General features: G+C 45.5%; 1 protein-coding gene across 4 annotated transcripts in view; it reads left to right on the top strand.

Moving 5' to 3' along the window:
• The window catches only part of LOC128878875 (uncharacterized), a 168622-nt gene that overhangs the window by 108130 nt on the left and 45392 nt on the right, over window positions 1-15100 (top strand). For all 4 annotated transcript variants that reach the window (XM_054127518.1, XM_054127508.1, XM_054127499.1 and 1 more), the window contains one exon: window positions 6340-6451. The gene's annotated coding sequence lies outside the window, so the exon portion shown is untranslated. The remainder of the gene's footprint in view (window positions 1-6339; window positions 6452-15100) is intronic.

Below are 15100 nucleotides of genomic sequence, written 5' to 3'. Positions count from 1 at the left end.
AGAGAGAGAGAGAGAGAGAGAGAGAGAGAGAGAGAGAGAGAGAGAGAAACGATTCAGGTGATACGCACGGTTAGAACTTATATAGGAGAATTTCGCGATAACGTGCACGGTGAGTAAGAAAGTCGTGGGTTTAAAGTGATTCCAAAAAATAATCGAAAAATATGAAATGTAATAATAGTATCCCTAACTTGACGACTTTTTTAAAAGTATATCGAAAGTAAGTAGAAATAAGGAGACAGACAGGTTTATAAACCGATCGTTTCTTTTTCTACGGATGGAATAATGAAATCCATAAGATACAGGGTTTACTTAGCGACGATGAAACATGCAACTAGCCAACTACATACTTTTACTCTCTTCTTCGAGCATTTCTCTATCCTTTAGATTCCCTATTTTTTTCCGAATCTCGAGCTTTCGTCGTCTCACACCGTTACAATTCTCCTTTCCCATTTACTTGGCTCACGGCTGTTTTTCATTCTTCCCGAACCTTTCCCCGATATCCCCCTCCCTCTAATTTCCCTAGAACCTCCCTTGTAGATTCCCTTCCGCCGCAGCTACCTCTAATTTTCCCCGAATCTCTGCCTCTGACCGCGCGTACATAGACGTTCTCTCACAATCAGTCCACTGTGTTTTCCGACTCGACCCGATTCGACCTGACCCGACCAGTCCTGTCCCCCGACTCCCTTCCCCATTCTCGTTTTTACTTTCTCTAACGTTCGCGGGAAATAAATGCGCACAACCGGAAACCCGAGGAAAACTGCTGGAATATATTTCCACCTGCTGGTTTTATCTGACGTCGCGAACGCTTCGTCGCGGGATCCACGCCGCGCGCCGCGCCGTCTACTTAAAACTCCTGCGAAGTCTCTATCTGGCAGATAGAGCGTCGCGTCGCGACGCGGTGCACTCGGGCCAGCTGGTAACGCTACGAGTCGCGTCCCCGTCTGCTTATCTTAAAAGCTTTAATAACGGTACACCGCTCCCGTATCTACGCGTTACAGAAGTCCTCGTAACACTCTCTTTTATCCGCGCCCTCTAATTCCTCGACTGGCTCTCACCTGTTAGCCTTCGAACAAACACTTTTTCAGAGGAAAAACAATTTTCGTCTGGTTTTTTCCTCTGTGTTTTTTTTTTTTGTCTCAAGAATGATCATCGATCCATGGAGTAATTAAAGTACTCGCGAACCGTAGTTTTTAATTTTTAATTTAAAGTAAAAAAAGGACACACAATTAGCTGATTCGAATAATTTCGACAATTGAAAATATCTAGCTTCGAAACGAAATTGTTTTCCAAGCAAATTGTTTCCGGTAAGTCGTTCCGCGAATCTCTGAATAAACAATTCCGGGACGAAAGATAATTAATTCTGCGATAATTACTCTCTCCACGGGTTGTATTCGAATGCGTGGAATTATCTCTTGTTGTTCCAAGTTAATTAATACCAGAAAAATGGACCGTAAGCAATTGTACGCTTGCGTACGGTTTCTGATAAAACTCTACTTAAACTGCTACTACAGTAACTGTATAACGTACGGAACGTTGAGAATGTTTCCCCTAGTATCCGGAAACCATCGAAAAATATATCAACAGATATACACGCGAGAATCACTTGTTTCGGAGTCATGGAAAACTTTTAATGTAAAAGTTTAGCTTCGTCTACAGTAAATGTTATAAAGCCACAACAGTACCTCTCTATACGCTCTCTCGATAGAACGCTTGGTACACTAGCTCTTCTCGCAAACTTCTCACCTCATTCTCGAAACTCCCGAACTCTCGAGAAACGTCTGTGTCTCGCGAAGCTCCAATCTCCCTTGAGAATTCTCGCAACCTGTATATGCGCGAACAGACACAAAACTGCCACTTGTTAGCCTCGATTCACACATTGGAAATACTATGTCTCCAATAGGTTCGATCGAAGAGCGATATTTTTCAAAGACATCGATTAATCTGATCGTATGCGTTATGTAATTGTAATGTATAATACACGTGCGTATAAAATCTATTGTGCGAATAAAACGCGTGATCTCGCCGTAAATGTCGAAAACCGGAAAGTTGAAAGAGTGAATCGCGGAAAATCGAAGCCGATGGAGGTCGTCGATGTAAATTAGCACGCATCGCGCAGGCTCGCGTTTTCACGGATATTCCAAGGACGGGGAAAATCGAAAAATATTACCGTTGCTTGTCGACAAGCCGTGCGATCTCCATTCCTCCGCCACCGCCACCGCGACGAATGAAAAATTCATTTCCACCGTTCCATGGCACTTGACCCAGCCAGTGGAGATGAATTCGGCTGCAATGTGCGTGCGAGCTACAAGGATTTTTGGCAATATATTATCTCATCCTGCGCTTCTTTTGGTCCATTTGAAGCTCAAATGTCCGGTATGTGGGGGGAAAGCTTACGCGTCCTCGTAGAAATACAGCGCAGAGTTATTTCTCGGAAAGTTGCTTATCTTCGAGAGGAGAGAACATGGAGAGGAATGGATCGATCCTTTTTTGCGACAAACAGGCGGTTTTAAAATAACGGAATCGTTTGGAAGTTCAGTTTGACGGGTGCCGCACTGTTCCCAGTTCTCGAGAAAATGCGCCGCGTGTTTTCACTTCTCGAATCTAAATTAGTTTCCTCGAGTACCAACGCGTTCCCCTTGTTCCGCGTTTGCCCGTCTGCGCGACGGATTTTAATATAATCCGACGACTCGAGTTCCATGAAAAAGGCAATCCTGTACGAACACGCGCACACGCGCACAGTCCTTCGAACGGAACTAACTTCTTATTAACATAAAATAAATCTTTACTGAAAATTCCTTATTATCTGTCCCCGAGTAGATCGATTGTCTATCGATTTACGGCATAATCTTGACGCAGATACAATCAAAACAAACATGACATTTCAATAATAAATTTAATGAAATAAATTTATATACAGGAAATGGGGTATAATCAAATAATAAAATACTGTTTTCGTTAATTAAAAGTCGACCCCTAAGTTTTATCAAAATCTAGTCACTTTTCGCATTTTGTCCCGTTACATTGGATCCGTCATTTTGAATGTCTAAATTCTGAGTTCCGATTTGGAATCAGCAACCTTATTTATTGCTGTACTGGTCAGAAGTATAATCCTGGTGTAGCAATTGCATGCTAGTAGTTAACTTGCGGTTCCAGGCAAGTAAATATTAGTATCAAGGGTACCATAGGATACTAAAGATGCTACGTTGGCGTCAGTATCATAAATATGTAGCGTATTTTCGATTAGAATCGAAATATGATACTCGTCGGAAGCAACAGCGCAGTTTCCGACGATGATCGAACAAAAATAAAATTCAATCGATGAGCAACAAATCGGCCGATCGAGGCGAACCAATTAAAAGTTATTCCAAGTACCCGTTGGCGTCGATTTACATCGAAACTCGACGACGAACGCCGACAATCGATTGGGTGCGGTGCATGGAAATATCGGAGGGTGAACCTCCTACAGGGTTCTCCACCCGGTAATCTATAACAAATATTTGCTTGTTGGTCCGAACCAAGAACGTCTCGACCGACTCGAAAGTTAGCCGATGGCGAACTCTGGAAAAATTGGAATTTTACGGCACGCCTGATATCGATGCAACGCCAACGGACAAGTCGGTCTTTCATATTTAGTGTACATACACACCATCCGTTTACTCCGTCGGTTTTCTGCTCCTGCTAAACGATTTTTTCGGAGAAACGAATAATTTATCACAAAAGAACGATACGTTTCTATAAATATACAACACATTTATTCGATGCGCGTAAAATATAGTAACGCGTTCACGTTAGCTAGCAGAAAATATGTCCGAGCGCAAAGTTTAGTTCCGGAATGCAAGAATAAGGTATGCGAAAGGCCAATTGTCGCGAGCTTTTCACTCGGAGAACAGACGACCAGGCGAGGCGACCGCGTAATGGAACGTATTTCAGAATCGCGGATATAAACGGTTCAGATGCGGTCGAGCTGCTTTAGTTGTAATTGACATAGCGAGTACGCGTTCTCCGGTTATCATCCACCTCGAGTTAATACCATTAATTCCACTCCCACGGCTACGAAATAAAACTGCGGACGTTTCCGTCCGATTATAACTGCACGCAGAGCTAAAACGCTTCGCCGCGTAATGGGCACGTAGACATTTGCAAATATTTTCGCTCGAGCGTACATTTAGCATTTCAGGTTTTGAATGTTGTTCCGATGCGATGCGCTAAGAGACCATACGTACCGAAAACACGTCACGCTTGAAAATACCACGTACTCGCATTTCGCATTTTCCATTCAAACACTCGTAACCATTTTTTATCGCGTCGATATTTTTACCTTAACTAAACCTTTGTCGCGATAACGGGTAACGTTTCCACCTATGGAAATCGCCTCGCTGTTTAACCTCGAGCGGCAGGCTACTCCCTTCGCGTATGCGAGACTAGAGACGAAAAAAAAAAAATGCACATACGTTCGAAAGTGTAAAAGGTAGTCCGTATCGCGATTACGGTCCGTTTCATTGACGCGAACACGCGTAAAGCATTTCAACGGCGTCCTCGTATAATCCCGTAAAGCAGTTTTTCCCGTAAAGCAGTTTTTCCCGTGCGCGTATACCTTTGGTCTCAGAAATGCAGCCTGCGCAAGGATCGAGTATACGTAAACGTAAACGTAACGTTAACGTAAGGGTAAACGGCGGCATGGTTCTGCTCCAAACAGGCTAGGCACGCGGTCCTCTGGCAGCGGGCCAGTAAGCGAAACAAACCTGGAACTATGTAAAGCCTGCTAACTTCATCTTCGCGGGTTAACCAAGCGAGCCGCGGCAAGGCCGAGCGGACACCCTCGGCGAACTCCTCGCGTATTTACGCCAAGATCGATGACCCGATTCTCGGCCAGAGGCCGCGCCAGATCCGATCCGTGGAGCCGCTTAACGCCAACAAGAGTCGAAAGTCCTGCTGACTAATGCTTTCAACCCGGTCGCGTATTCACCCGTGATCTCGAGCTGCTCCACCCGTGAAACCGAACGGTGTCGGAGATTACGTGCCTCCGAATAACTCGCCAAGACACTTGGAGAAGAAGGATACTTTCCTTCTTTTCTTCGTCCGCGACCTGCGTCCGTTTCTTGTCACCTAGCTCACGGAGAACAGATTTACGGAGCTGACGGAGTAGTTTGTTCGAAAACTAAGTATCCACGACCCGCAAACGTTCCTCTGCTTCCGAAACGGTTTCGTCGCGTTACTTGAACGATGCACGCATAACGCGAGTTACGTATTCGCAATCGCAGAGGCAAATAGAGTGCATACCCGCCAACTGGTTTCCGCACTCGAGAGAATATTTATTCTTTCCTCTTCTCTCTCTCTCTTCTCTTCTTGAAAAATCATAGACGAAGAAAGTTGGCAGGGTCACGGTTTGTCGCGGTCTGGAGGCGTTCAACGTGACACGCTTCATCGCGTCGGTGTCGGCGACCTGTCGGCCGACTAGTCGTCGTATAAACTGGTCTAAAATTCGTTGTCCCGTTCCTGGATCGACGTTACTTTCAAATCTATCGACAGTTTCATCGAAACTCCTTCGACATCAGACGTCAAAAGAATAAAGTGTTATCGATTCGTCGTGTTCGACAAAAGCCGCTGTAGAGCGAAACTTATACGGCTAATGCTTTTCAGTCGCTTATTTTCAAAAAGGGATCCAGTTTCCTCGACCTCGCATCGTTCTATCAATTTCCGTCATTCGTTGCACGGTGCTCGACGCTCGGCGCTCGGCCCTCAAAGAAAACGTTATCGCTCGCCACCCTCGCTATACCCCTGAATCAAATTTATTTTTCTCGTTACGAACTCTATTTATTGTGTCACGGGAGAGGAAATATGGATCACCCGCTATCGTTTCGTGAAAGGTATTCTTCGAATAACCGTGAAAAAAAGGTCCGATATCCGATGCACGAACAAACGAAGCAGCTCCGCGCGCCGGTCAGCTCTGGTCAGCAATTACTTTCCTGGGAAAATCTAATTTCCGTGGACGCGGCCGAGGCGCGTTCACGAACGCGTTAAATTATTCCAGCGTTAATTTCGCCGCCTGGAGGCGGTACGGCGCGGCGCAGCGTACGTGGCGCAATGCCGAACACTCGTTAGCCGACGCGAAATTCAAAAGCTCCGACTGATTACGTCGAGGAAACTTTTCGTTGGCGAGTCTGCTTGGAGCCTCCTCCAGGCCTGACGACGATTCGCGTTAAAACATATACCAAATATGTCCAGCGGGTTCACGACGGTAAGATGGAGAATTCCTTTCTCGGAAACTGCTTTAAGAAAGCAATCAAAGTAATTGGATAGAATTGGATGAACTTTGACTAGACGGACTTCTTTTTACAGATCGAGCAGAGGAAACATAAACGGTGGCAACGGTGACTCCTGATCACCAATTCAAGCGATAAATTTGATCCGATATTCGAGATATTATCCTGCATCGTTCTCGCCCGATATGGTAAGCTTTCTTTTAGATATTCTTATATGTCTATATATTTCTGACTTTTATATGTATAGTATATATAATGGTTACATTACCGTTTGTTAGTTTCCCTGTAAGGGGTGGTGCTTCGATTAAGTTTTAGTAAAGATATCTCACGAGAAGTTATCCGAAAGAACTAATCCAGCGATGGACTAGTCGACAGTTTACAGATGACAGATAATTAACAGTTTGCTATCGAATAGTTACTCGGGAACACGGATCGTCCGTTTCTACCGATCGTGAATGGAGCCCTCGAAGCTCCAACCTGTACACAGGATACGAAAATAACGTTTCGTCCGAACGACCGATCTAAGAACGTATTGTATGTATAATATAACTCTCGACCTTCTGCTAATGGAGAACAAACGGTCACGACTGGGACATACGAAGAGGGCATGTAGCTCGATCCGCTCGTTTCACGCGCGTATAATTCCATTGTACACATCGGTAATTTCATCGTATGCCCAGCAACACTATATCGGAGTAATAGCAGCGTATTGTCCAAACGCAAGACCCAAGCAAACACAGCGGTGTCCTCAAACGTCGAGCACGTACGTACCTATATCTCCGAGTATACCGAAGATTCAATATTACGTCTGTAATATTTGCTTCGTGCTATCGATAAATTTCATGTCCTTTGTAATTACACGCGGACACGTTCCAAGTAAACGGGTCGTTTAATTAGACGCCGACGCTGACGCCTCTAGTTGGATAAGAGGACGAAGGTGAAAAAGTTGAAGGGAAGGCATAGCGCGAGGAGGATTTCGCGAACGTTGAAAAAGGGCTTTACAGTGATCGTTTGCTTCGAACGCTCGGGGACGTCGCTCCTTTCTCGAGGATAGAATTGCTCTTTTGAAAAGCGCTCGTTCGAAAGATTTCTGGAAAGTTGATGCGCGGAAATCCCTGTTATCGGAATATGATATATCGTTGAATAAAAGTTGAGCGTCCTCCCGCCTAACTGGAAAGGAATAAAGATTGGCGAGCGACGCGGCGGTGCGCGGTGCAAGGTGGACGGTGCCGTTGAACCGTTCCGATGCACTTTCTGCCACTTTGCATCAGGATTTACCGAACGATAAACACGCTCGACGGAAACTGTGTCGCGAACCACGGGCTTCTCTACAATGTTTTCTGCGGGACCGTGTTAGAGTACGTGTGCATCCGCGAATCCACGTAGAACGAAACACGGATCGGTGAAAGATATGATATCACCGACCGCAAAAACATGTAAACTGCACAGTACGCAACTATCGCATCGGCGCGGCGCGGCACCGCGAATGGGAGCCGGTCCGATCGGTTTTATCAGTCGAGCAGCAGATTTCTATTCAAAACGATCAAATACGAGAGTATATCTATCGTACGTACCTATACCTATGCATAAAATCGAGCTGCAGGCGGCACCGACTAAATCCGCTTCCAGAATATCGCGGATTTCCTTTTCTATTTCGGCTCACTTTTTCTTCTCAATCGAATCATTTCAACTGTTTCTTCTTCGAGTATTTTCACACCTCTGACTTCTCGGTTCGGATCACCTGTTCTGCCGTTTATCTTTCTCTGCCTGCCTGTCTTATCGCTTCTGTGACCATTTTCTTAGCTATATTTTCAAACGATTTTTTATAAAGTCGACCAGATATCCTTTCAAATTCGTCCAAAGATCGATATATTGCAGGTTCGCGTCACATCCGATTTCATTTTTCGTATACCTGTTCGCTTGCACTATACATATACCGCGTATATGTATATACTCGTTGGCTACTCGTTCCGTAGGAACGTACGGCTAAAGAATGTTCTCTATTTAGAATTTCGAAGCTCGACTACTCCGCTCAAGGAATCGATAAGAATTTCTATCGCGAGAGTGAAATCCAACGAGACGCGTTCAGTATTTTTCTCGAGCGTAGGTTTTCTCTTTCTCGTTTTGTCGGAACTAGAGTGAGACACCAACATCCCGGCACCCAAAGTGAACTGCGAAACCGCAATACCGCAGCGGCAAGTGCATGATCCCCTGGTGGTTGAATAGCACGGCGAAGACGATACGTGCAAGAAAACGGAAACAAGGTAGTTAATTCTATGCACCGCTGGAACTGCCGTGTCGTGCATTCGAAACAGAACCGCTTCGTTTGTTCCGATACGCGTGCAGAGCTTATCGACTCTCGAACATGCTGAGTAAACGATTTTACAATAACGATGTTCCGTGTTGCCTACCTTATCCGGCACCTGCTACGATAACTATAAAATTGATCGAAACACTTGGCGATCCATTGGATCGCGAAGCCAAATGAAACACTTAAACTCTCGATAAAATCGAAATAGGAGAAAGTGCTCGTTAATTCAAGTACGTATACACAAACATATACGTTTCGCGGAACGACAAGCACACCGACCGAAAGGCATAAAGGTCGCTGGTCGAGTTTTACAATCGTCGCTTGATACCGAGCTCGGCGTCGGCGTCGTTACAAGTAAGAAAAGCAGTTAATTGATAGAGGAACGCGGCCAAGTTTACGATTCGTTCGGGGTAGTTTATCGTCCGGCGGTGTTTTTTCATTAACCCGTAGTCCGTAGCGCCGAATTTTACGGTGGCTTCGTAAGAGAGAAGCGGTAAATTTTCTACGAGTAGAAAAACACAGCCTGTACGTGTACGTATCTTTTCCACGGAATATTTCAAAGACATCATTTTGGAAAGGTCGTTTTGTACCGTGAACTACGGTTCGATCGCGATCTCTGTCGTTCGTCGGGTATCCGACTCGAATTTCTCCGAGTAATAAGCAGAGAATTTGGAGCGACTACGGTCGACCGTAATGAGGCGAATTCTGATCTTGGCCGTTGTAATTAGAGGAAAATTGCCGGGGCAACGCGGATGCTGCGTCGACGCATACTCGTACACGTACACACGTGTCGCGCAAACGGGCACAGCCGCGAAATGAAGTACGCCGAGCAAACTGAATTACCGCAGAAGCGATAACGGCCGCGACCGTGCCGTACCGAGCCGGGCCGGGCCGGGCCTCTGAACGATCCTCGATCGGTTATGCTCGTGGACGAATATACGCGCCGCGCCGCGCCGCGCCGGATGGGCGTCGGCGTCCCATCGTTAGGCCACTTACAGCCCGTTATTGTAACTGCCGCACCGCGTGGCGCCGGCTGTGTACTCGATTAATTCGCGATAATCCTGATCGTTAATTGCGCGCTTCCGATCGGGCCACGTCCGCGATACCCATCGTTTCGTTCTCGTAGCAACGCGAATCGTGTTGCGACAGAAATTAGTCGGCTTATCTTGTTGGCTCGAAGAACATCGACGGTGCGTTGTCAATTGAACGTTAATCGTGTTTTCGTTCCCAGACGGAATACGCGATTCGCGGAATTTTACAATTTACGCGAACGATCGAATCGCCAGAAACATCGATCGCAACGACTCTTTCTATACTTCAAGGTTATAGAAAAATGAGAAATTTTAAATTACTGGAAGCGTTACTAAATCACTCGTAATTTTCCATCTTGTATTTCAAAGAGGATCTTGAAGCGAGTTTACATTGACATATCAAGTACCGAGAAATGTAATTTCGTTTGTCCCGACGTCGCACGTCTGGAAACGTGCGAGTGGGAGAGAGACTCCTCGAACTCGCAGTAGTTAAACTTGTCGCGTTGCGCATCAGTACCCGACGAAAGCACTCGCGAGTTACTAATCCCTTCGAAGCCGACGTTGAGCTTCGGTGTTGTAGATCGCTTCGTGTCCCATGCTGGAATCCTCCGTTTAGAATTTTTTCGATCATCTCCAAAGATTAAGCGTTCTCGCGTTCTCATGATTCCTCCGAGGTTCGCCTATGGTCAGAACGCGACACGATCGCTCTTTCGATTTCTCGAGCGTTGTTTCGTACAAAAGCGGAATAGCTGCGCGCGATATTTTTAAACCTCTCGAAGCTTGGCTTGATCGCTCGCACGTCTAATAGTCGATCTCGGCGAGGCTTCGCGACGCGACGAAGGAGAACGGAGACGATAGGCGGTGATACGATGCTGTAAATGGGTAATTCAAAAGTAAAAGACGAGGACCAACCACGGCCTCGTTTGCCGCGATGAAAGTGGAAATCTGGAACAGGTATCTGGATACGAGGGACGGTGATTGTCTAGCCTTGGGCTGCGTTTGTGCTTTTCCAGGAACGCCCTTTAATTTCCGGGACAATGCCGAGAAACGGATAATCCCGCGATAGGGTAGCGTCGCGTCGCGTCTCGACGAACATCTCCGATAAAAGGATATTTAAGTATGCGCGTTAAAAGTTTGCCGCGAAAGTGGAAAACCATCCGAACGTTCGGATTAATTCGTCAAAGATGAAAACATTCCGGCGCCTCTTTTCGCGAACTCGTTTATGATTCTCGGACCCTTGAACTTTGTTTCCTATCTGTGTTGCGTTTTGTTCGCCGCTAAAAATGCCAATAGTTTCGAACGTGTAACGATCCTAACAGAAAATTCTATTAAACAATGTACACCCCGTATATTTACTATCTCGTTGCAATAGAGTCGGCCAAGTTATTTCCGCGTTTAATAACATCGATAGGACTCGAAAAAATATTGATCGATCAACCAAACGATTCGCGACGATCCCGATGGAGCATCGAATCCCCGTGCAAATGTAAATTTTTCGCGCCGCTTTCGAAATATCGACGCAAATTGCGCTCGCACCGCAACTTTTCCACAGATTTATAACCTCGTTTTTAAATCGAAACAAGATTTAGGTATTCCCTCAGTATCCCTTCTCTTTTTAACCCGATAACAAAATCATAGCTCGAGATACGTTTCGGTTATTACCAGGGTATTCGTAGAGCGATCGTGTAAAGAATCGGGAAACTAGCGTATCGCGATATCGTAAATAGTATAAAAAAAAATAACAGGTCTGGGTTATGTATCTACGAAAACGTCCAAATCGAAAGTTCGCCAGAGTCTGAATTTGAAATAGGATCGATTGAAATAACGCTTTTCTCGATTTTCTTCGCATGCTCTTCTGTAACGCAACCTTAACGCATTCGAACCACCTAAACTCTAAACCACTTAGCTGAATTAGTCGAAAACCAGCGTCGAAAATAAATACTCCGTCATTCTCGTCGACCTAGAAATTCTCGCGCGTTTGCTAAATTATTCGCTCGACATCTATCCTCTAGCCTCGCTGCCAAACACCTTGCTGTTCTCCTCCGCCGCAACACCTCAATTCCACACGCTCCCCTGAAACGGCCTGCCCTGGCGGCCGCCTGTTATTTACCGAGCGAGAAAATTTATTCGCGAGCCAAAGCAGTCTGCGTGGTCATGGATTCCTGGCCTCGTCGGGGTATCTTTCCAGGTTTTCCGGCACGCTGTTACAGTCGCCGGTTAATGACGGGCCAAAGGATCACCCTGGGAAATCAGCGAACGCTCGTCGATACGTCCGTCGACACGGCCCTGGGTTTTATTTCGACAATTAGTGGCGAACCCGGTGCCCGTAGCCCGCAGCCCGTAGTCCGCAGTCCAGAGTCCAGAGCCCAGAGCCCGAGGGGCTAGCCGAAAAAGGCTCGTTGTAATTTCCGGTTAACGAGGCATTCTCGCGCTTCGGCTCTTATCTTTCGAACTCGCGTACAGCCATACCTCGATACCTCCAACTTGAAAGGAGATGAAAAGATTCATTAGCGACGAAATTGATTTTCAGCAAGGTATAACGTACGCGAAAACGTTACCGTTTGTCGGCCAGTTTCGGTACCAATTGGCAATATTATCGAGCTTTCGGTACTAATCGAACTACAAGGGATTTGGAAAAAACCATTCTTATTTCGAACGCTGAGAAGCTTTTCCGAGTGTAAGCGGCGTAAAGTAAGCCGACACAGAAGAAAGGTGTGGATTCGTTCCGAATCCGAGAAACAGCGAACAAGTCACGTTCACTTCGTAAACCCGAGGCGCCTGTGGCTGCTTTAACGATATTTTTCGCGCGCAACTCGACTCCTCTGTGTGTCCTTGCGACATACGTATAGATGATATGTATCTCTCCGCAACGAGTGGCGCGAAAACCTTCATTCGAACTACCATCAGCATCGGCATCGGCAGACCGCCAGACTTACTACAAGCTCGAAGACACGGAGACTAAACCGAACCCACCAAGACCCACCGTTAGGAAAAACTTTTCCCTGGGAGTCGCTTGCGCGGAAATTGCCACCGCCACGGAACGAAAGAAGAAGTTCGCCTTCTCGCTAGTCCCCCCACAGATGAGAAGAAAAAGAACCGGGCTTCTCTCCACGGAAACTGAAGCTCGCGAGGCGACACCAACTTTCGTTATAACTGTATACCGTCGCCATTTTTTATGCAGCTCGATGAGAGGTAAACCGAGCCGCGAATCCCCGAGGAAAACTTGCTCGGCGCCCGTTCGCGGTTGTAAAAGAGTTTTTCTATCGAGATATCGTTCCATCTAGCCCACTTCTATCCAATTCTATCCTATTCGACGCTTCGTGGCTCGATCTTTTCGCGATTTAAACCATACTTTAAGAGACCTCGAGAAATTCCGATTCCTGCGCGATACGACAATTGCGGAACACGAAACTCTCGAATTCTCCGTACAATTAAAAATATATAATATACCTATATGCTACTAGATATAGATGGATATACGTATTACGTAACAAAGGCAATTCCTCTCGTGACCCTTTCCCCTCGTGATAACTGCTAGTATTAATTCAGTCTAACTTTAACGACGAAATTCCTTGCAGCGAGTACGTTTCCACGGCGCATTGTGCCGAATGCATTGCGCATAATGCAGAGGCTTCCTCTGGTCCATTCCAGCCGAAACTTGCGAACCGAAAGTTTTCGGAGAAATTTTACCAACGATGCAACTACACACGCATTGTTGTCCCAACGGGTACCGACGCCGTCGTCGACGTTCCACGAATAACCAACACGCGTGTTACACGATCAATTTGTTGATAATAATGCGAGCGTAGTCGTGCGCGCGCGTGATATAAACTTTAACGACCCCGCATACACAACCGAACCACGACCGTAATCGTAAATGCCACGAATATCATAGTCGGCATTTTCTCAGTCAACACCGTTTATGTTGTTCGCGGAGTCGATTACAGAACAACGCGTCCGCAAAATATTCAACGAAATAATTAAAAAATTTCTAAACGATATACAAGGCGCGGCACAAATTAGTCCCCGCGATTTTTCAGCCCCTTCGGATGGTCTGACAGAAAAATGTTTCTTACCAAAGTTAATCAGTATTTAACCTACAAGAAATGGCAATTGCTTAAAGTAAGAAAAAAATAGATTTTCAACAAAAAATCAAGGTCGCTCTCATATCTTTAAATGCGACTGGGTATTTTTAACTTCATAATATTGTAGGCGACGTCGAAACGAATTCAACGACCTGCTATAGGATGACTTTCAGATAACCTTGAAAGAAAATATCACCATTGTTATAACGTATCTCGCGAGTATGTACTCACAACACTGAACTAACAGATCTTGCAAAACAAACAGACAACAGTTGAAGAAATGAGCATTCACAATGTTTACGTTCCTTTGTTTACCTCTAAATACGAGGCGTTGCTATTACGTGCCGTCGAATTATTTCAAATATTCTGGCAATTGATTCATGGCGATATTTTCTTTCAAGGTTATCTGAAAGTCAACGTATAGCAGGTCGTTGAATTCGTTTCGACGTCGCCTACAATATTATGAAGTTAAAAATACCCAGTTGCATTTAAGGATGAGGGCGACCTTGATTTTTTGTTGAAAATCTATTTTTTTCTTACTTTAAGCAATTGCAATTTCTTGTCGATTAAATACTGATTAACTTTGGTAAGAAACATTTTTCTGTCAGACCATCCGAAGGGGCTGAAAAATCGCGGGGACTAATTTGTGGCGCACCCTGTATATTATAGTTTATCGAGGCCAAGATAAATCATCGAATCAACCACTTATAGAAAGTACATTTCTTCGTTTCTCGACAGCTTTTTTTTTTATTGGTAATAGCCGAATGGAATGTTCGGCAACCTTTTATTCCAACAGAGAGGCACTATCGAAACAATTTTCATCTCGTCGTTTTTAGCGGCGATATCAATTGCAACACTTCGTCGAGCGATCCTATATCGAGGGCTTTCATCTCTTGAAAAACATACACTGTTATCCGATCGTTCTTTTTTTTTTTTTTCAAACTGTTTTCCACCTCTATCCTGTCGCTCAGAATGCACGCAATATTCGCACGCAAACATGTACGCATACGCGCAACCACGCACACACGGTCGACGCGAAATACAAAAAGAAATGCAACAAGGTTACTTTATCAAGATACGTAAATGTACCCGTTTGATAATAAATTAATAATACAAATTGAACGTATCATTTTTCCCGTTTCTACTGTATATGTAACATGTGTACGTTATACACAGTTGGAACGTGTAGTATATTATGTAGTGTCCGCGCCTCCCAACCCAACAATAAGTCGTCCGGGGTGGGGGGTTACAGCGGCAACTACACCGAAGAGGACCGGCCAGTGACGATGAGTGACGATGAACAACAATGCCACGCGAAGGACGGTGGAGCGGGCAACAATGAGGCGTCGAGAGAGAACGAGAGAGAAAGAGAGAGGGGAGTACACTCGCGAAAGAGGGTGCGGCGCGCAC

The sequence above is a fragment of the Hylaeus volcanicus genome, chromosome 1 (assembly GCF_026283585.1).
Source record: "Hylaeus volcanicus isolate JK05 chromosome 1, UHH_iyHylVolc1.0_haploid, whole genome shotgun sequence".
Lineage (NCBI taxonomy): Eukaryota > Metazoa > Arthropoda > Insecta > Hymenoptera > Colletidae > Hylaeus > Hylaeus volcanicus.
This window is presented reverse-complemented; position numbering and strand designations above follow the sequence as displayed.